The following is a 6886-nucleotide window of genomic DNA, read 5'->3' on the forward strand; positions in this document are numbered from 1 at the left end:
CTTGTGGAGGGACTTCGTGAGGCATCATCGCTGACAGGGCATCGCCCTACCTGGTGTATGGTGAGAAAGGTGAGATACATACATGTAAACACACACACACACACACACACATATATATATATATATATATATATGTATATATATATATATATATATATTTATAGAGACGTTTGATATATTATAGTCTCTCGAAGCTAAATTTAATAGAAAGATCAAGTAGTAATTTTTTTTTCAGTGCTTTATCCACTTTAATCTTGTGTTAATATTTCAATAAACACACCAGTGAGTATACGGAACATTAGTTCGAGGCCTTCAATACTCCTCCTTTGTAAATAGGGACTGTATTTGCTTCCATGGTTCTCTCAGACAAATATCTTGAGCTTACTAAGACGTGTGTGTGTGTGTGTGTGTGTGATTCACCATAGTCATGGATCACATGTTGGACTCGTGATCAACATCTATTTCCCTCCCAGAAGAGCTCAGAGCTCATATATGACCGATTTATGGGTAATGCTATGGCATTTTCACGCACACACCCACCCAACCCTCCGCCCACGAGAGTTGGAGTAACAACCCGCATCGCAGCGATACTGAAATTATTTCAGCCCTAGGTGGGATTCGAACCCGGACCGCCGTAGTGGCAGCCGGGAACTCTTACCACCGCGCCATCGAGTCGTGTGTGTGTGTGTGTGTGTGTGCGCGCGAGTGTGTGTAGTCTTTGATCTCAAGAATGCGTTTGACTTGGTGCATCTTGAGGTCCTCGACTGCGATTATTTATTTCGTAGAACTACTTGATGCCTAATTGACGTTCTGAAAAAAAAAAAGAAAAAAAAATCCTTGCTGTCTCATAGAGTGATTTCATAATGGATTTCCACCTTGGTAGGAGATTTGAAGCGAGATGTAACTGTCAAATATCTGACTACTTTTCAAAATAAATTTGAGCGATTAGATATATAATTGGATATATGAATAAATGAATGAATAGGCAAATAATAAAATGAAATAGTAAGCAAACAAAGAATATAGACAGATAAATGGATAAATTGAAAGAAAATGAGGATAAGTGGAACTCGTTCACGTTCCAGAAAATTCTACATTTCAAGGATCTTGGAGTCTAGTGTTGACTGTCGAAGTATTTTGCAGAGAAACTAATGTATTATCCATTGTTACGACATGGAAAGGCGTGTAGGACGGTCAGGAAGGGAGCGAAAATAGATGCAATGACGTGGACAAAAGAAAACATGTAAAAAGAAAGAAAATATGTGGATATTATGACGGTTTCTTCAAGGACGCTGGAGTTCAGTTTCCGGCGTGGACGAGTGTGAAGGGTGCGGGTGGAGGAGGTTAGTTGCACAACGGTCGACGACATCTGAATAAACCTGTAAGACGCTTATCACTTTTATTTTATTTTGTTCTATTCTATTTCATTGTATTTCATCTAATTCTATCGTGTATTAGTTTGTTTTATTTATTCTATTCCATTGTATTCTATATTTCAGTTGAGTTCAATGCTGTTTTATTTTTTCTAATTATATTATTTCATTTTTTATCTTCTTTTCTTTAGTCTAATTCTATTTTATTTGATTTTTTTAATTTTCCTTAATTTATCGTATTTTGCTTTTTTTACATTCTAGTTATTTACCATACTTTGTTTTATTTTTATTTATTTTATTTTTGTTTCTGTTTTACTTTATTTTATTTATTTCTTATTGCTTATATTTATTTCTTATTTATTATATTTATTTTATCTATTTATTTATCTATTTGTTTATTTTCTTTACATGAGTCTTTTGCAGTACTTGGAATATTTTGTTTTGACTAATGCCAGTTGATCTCGATTAATATCACCCAGGCAGGTCCAGAGTCAGGATTTAAAACGGGGGAGGACGGTGGGTTGGGGGGTAATTCTATCGAAGATAGGGGAGAGCTTTTCCTGCAGTTATATTTCTACTAGAACATCTTGTATAAACTTGTAATGAATTAACTTAAAGTACAAAGTATGGTAATGTATAAGTTTAATATCTATTGATAATTTCTATTGTAAAAATTTCCATTATTGGATCAAATGTAGAATTATTAGCGCACGCGTCGATCAGGGGTGGGAGGTCCGGGGTGCTCCACCGCCACTCAGGCACACGCCGTCGTTCACATCATGGGAACATTTATCTATTACATAACCTAACTTAACTATTAATGTTCACAAAGCCGTAATTTGAGTAATAGAAAAAACATTATCATGACCTGAGTGACGGCGTAGCGCTTCGGACCTTTATTGATAAGTGTGTGTTATGGCAGTGTTATTGATTTCATTATTTTCTTAGAATGGCAATTTAAAATATGATATTGTTCATTTATTTTATTATATATATATTGCTTATTAAGGCAGTATTATCAATATCATTACTTTACAATTTTTCTTAACACGGGGGAGGGGAGCAAATATTTTTTTTGGGGGTCAAACCTATGTCCATGACAGCCCCTCGTTATTAACAAAGGGGTTGTTAACTGGTAGTTATCAGGAAATAGTTCTTCTGTCGTCATCCCTCTCAATCGCCCATTCATCGTCTGGAAATTGGTCTTTGTTTAGAAATCGCGTTTTCGTCCTCGTTCTTTCCCGTGTCACCTATGCTTATGTGACGCTGTTCTTCTTTAGGCTCTCGGAGTAGACCACTCGTCAACACATTTACTGTTTTACATGTATGCAAGGAAGTTTGTGACTTATATAGTAGGGTTCGGAAGTTCTGGTCAGAATGATGATATTTACTTGTTTGCTTATTTATTTGTTTATTTATGTACTTATTTTGTCAGACGGTTTCCATTTCAGCGTCTCGAGGGTGGGTGGGGGGATCAGTCATACAGCTGAGAATAAATCACATTGCGGTAGACAAAAGAAAAGGTCAGTACCACAACTGACTGGATGCGAGATCAACACGCTTCCAATTGCTCCACCAGTCCAAAAATAATTATTTTCACCATGGTCGTGGATCACGTGTTGGACTCGTGAGTTATCCTCCTTGCCACAACTTCTCCAAAGTCATAAATATCGAGTATAAAGTCTTTACTGCATTTATTTTTTATGGAGAACATATATTCTATGTCCCCCAAAAGTATCATCCCTGTTTGACAAACTAAAAACATTAAAACGTAATAAAGTGCCCGGTGCGTCATCGCAACATAGAAAACGGTAAGGATACCGTAAATAAGAAAACAAAAATTGAAGGGAATAACTATTTTAGGTAAATTTTTGAAAAATGAGAAATGTAATTATGAATTATGGAGTTGGGGGTGAGGTACCTGGAATAATTCTAGACAGGGCCCGAGGCAGTAGTTGTAATTAGATAAAACCAGATAAGACAAGACATCTTAATTAACAATTTACATTATCTAGCACACATACAAGGAATATTCTTTTCTTTGGGGGGAAGAATGTTGACAAGAGCTTACAAACTTGTTTAAATTACACGAAAACACAATAAAAATACACATGCACAACTCTGGATGTACGGGCATGTAGTAAATTTCCCTGATGTTGATTCCATTCACAGTATTATCTCCACAAGAGAAAACCATAGGAGGAGACGAAAGGGACGCTCACAGAATGCATGGCTGGGGCAAGCCGAGAGCTGATTGGAATGGGCGGGTGACTGCGTGGGATGTTACGTGGAGAGAATTTGGAAATGTTTCCAGTTGATGATGATGATACAGATTTCTTATATTCAATTAGATTATTTAGCATGAAGATAGTTTATTGTTCAGTAAAATGTAAAAACAGCCTCATGGGAGGAGAGTGAACATAAAAGTATGTTAGAGGACACAAAGATAACATTAAATAAAATAATGGAAGATGGAGGAAGAATAGTTATGATGGGCGACTTTAATTGCAAAGAAATCTGCTGGGAAGAAATGACAGTAAAGGGTGGAGATGACTCATGGGGAAACGCTCTACTTGAGATGATTATTGACCACACAATGACACAATGGATACAGGAGAACACTAGGTATAGAAATGAAGAAGAACCATCGAGACTAGACTTATTAATTACATCTGAACCTAGAATAGTGGACAAGATTGAATATAAAACACCAATAGGTAAAAGTGACCACATATTGATTGAACTGGAACTTAATGAAGAAAAATATATCAAAAGAAATGAACAATATAGAAAAGGAAGAATGATGTATGAAAAAACAAACTTTGATAAAATAAGAGAATTCTTTCAACAAGAAAACTGGGAAGAAATATACAAAGAAGAAACATCAGTGGAAAAGAAATGGAATATTTTGACAAAAATTTACAAAAAAAGAGTGGAAAAGTATGTCCCAAGACAAAAACAAGAAAAAGAATATGTAAAATGCTGGTACAACAAAAGTTGTAGGGAGTTAAAAGACAAAAGAGACAAAGCCTGGACCAGATGGAAAAAAGACAGAAAACCTGAAAAATGGAAAATATATACCAGTTATAGAAATGAATATGTACAAACATGCAGAGAGGAAAAGAGAAAATATGAAAAAGACGTCATAGAAAAATGTAAAGATCAACCAAAACTATTCTACAGATTTGTAAACAATAAACTGAAAAACAAACAGGACTTGGAGAAATTAAGACAAGGGGGAGTTGAATACACTGAGGAAATGGAAATGGCGGAAATTATGAACAAACATTTTAAATCAGTGTTTACAAGGGAGAACATACAACCTGAAGAGATTGAATGGAAAGAGAAAGTCCCCCCTATAGAAAAAATAGAAGTATCAAAGAATGAAATATTGATACAGTTGAGTAATCTTGATGTCAGAAAATCACATGGACCAGATGAAATAGCAAACTGGATTCTGAAAGAATGCAGGAATGAACTGGCAGACAAAATACATAGCATAATAAGCAGTTCCTTGAAAGAAGGAAAAGTTCCAGAAGATTGGAAAAAAGCAAATATAGTACCTATATATAAAGGAGGAAATAAAGAAGAACCTACCAACTATAGACCAGTCTCTCTAACAAGTACAATAGCAAAAATTTGTGAAAGAATTATCAAAAATAGATGGGTAAAATACTTGGAAAAAAACAACGTACTAAATCCAAGGCAATTTGGATTCAGACAAGGACGATCATGCGTCACCAATTTAATATGCTTCTATTCAAGGCTAATAGATATAATACAAGAAAGAGATGGATGGGCTGATTGTGCATTTCTAGACCTAAAAAAAGCTTTTGACAAAGTACCACATAAGAAGTTGCTTAAGAAACTAGAATCTGAAGGAGGAATACAAGGTAAATTACTAAATTGGATGGAAGACTTTTTGCAAGAAAGAAAAATGAGAGTAGTGATAAGAAACCAGCACTCAAAATGGAATGAAGTAATAAGCGGTGTCCCGCAGGGAACAGTCCTGGCCCCAATAATGTTTGCTATATATATTAATGATATGGATGAAGGAATTGAAAGCTATATGAGCTTCTTTGCAGACGATGCAAAACTACTGAAAAGAGTGAAAACTGAAGAAGATTGTGAATCACTACAGAGAGATCTAAATAAAGTACAGGAATGGAGTAAGAAGTGGGAGATGGAGTTCAATACAAAAAAGTGCAGTATAATGGAATTTGGAAAAAGCAAAAACAGAATAACAGGATCATATAATTTGGGAGAAGAGGGAATAAAAAAAGTAGAAAATGAAAAGGACCTGGGAGTCATTGTTATGAATAATATGTCACCTGAAAAACATATAAATAAGATTTTTGGAGAAACTTATAATTTAATAAGAACAATCAAAGTGGCATTTACATACCTGGATGAAGAAATGGTGAGGAAAATCCTAATCACCCTGATAAGACCAAGATTAGAATATGCAGCAACAATATGGTCACCAAGTACAAAAAAATGTATAAAAAAACTTGAAAGAATACAAAGAGCAATTACAAAACTGGCACCAACACTCTCAAAACTATCATATGAAGAGAGACTACAAAAACTTGAACTACAGACACTAGAGCAAAGAAGAGAGAGAGGAGATTTGATAGCTATTTACAGAATCATGAAAGGCATAGAAATTACTGATAGAGAGAATCTGATAAAATGGGATGACAGAAATACAAGAGGACACGGAAAGAAAATAAAAAAAGACAGCTATAGAACAGCTTTCCACACAGAGTAATAGACAGTTGGAACAAGTTAGATGAGAAAGTGGTGTGTGCAAAAACAATACATGAATTTAAAAATTGTTTAGATAAAATGAGAAATGAAGACGGGACCCCACGAGCATAGCTCCCCTTCCCGTAATATACAACTAGGTAAATACAACTAGGTAAATACACACACACACACACACACACATATATATATATATATATATATTATATATATATATATATATATACATATATATATATATATATATATATATATATATATATATATATATATATATATATATACATATATATATGATAATTTCTATGACAGTCGCATGTAGGATTCGCACCCATTGCACAGCCACCCGTAAGATAACCTTGACAATCCCTTTTATCCGCTTGGCCACAAAAACAACGTAGTTTTTGTGCCTTTTAGCCGCTCGGCCACAAAAACTACGTAGTTTTTGTGGCCGAGGGGATAAAAGGAATTGTGAAGGTTATCTTACGGGTGGCTGTGCAGTAGGTGCAAATCCTACATGCGACTGTCATTAATATATGATCACCGTCACTGGTGATTCTATTTGTATATACATATATATATATATATATATATATATATATATATATATATATATATATATATATTATTATATAGTACACAATATGATATAATATTATATAGTATAAGATACACAGCATATAGAAAACAGTGAGAACACGGCAGAAAAAGAAGAAAAAATATTATTTTTACAGTGGCTAAAAGGA

The sequence above is a fragment of the Oratosquilla oratoria genome, chromosome 14 (assembly GCF_046742065.1).
Source record: "Oratosquilla oratoria isolate Oo_2021 chromosome 14, ASM4674206v1, whole genome shotgun sequence".
Classification (NCBI taxonomy): domain Eukaryota; kingdom Metazoa; phylum Arthropoda; class Malacostraca; order Stomatopoda; family Squillidae; genus Oratosquilla; species Oratosquilla oratoria.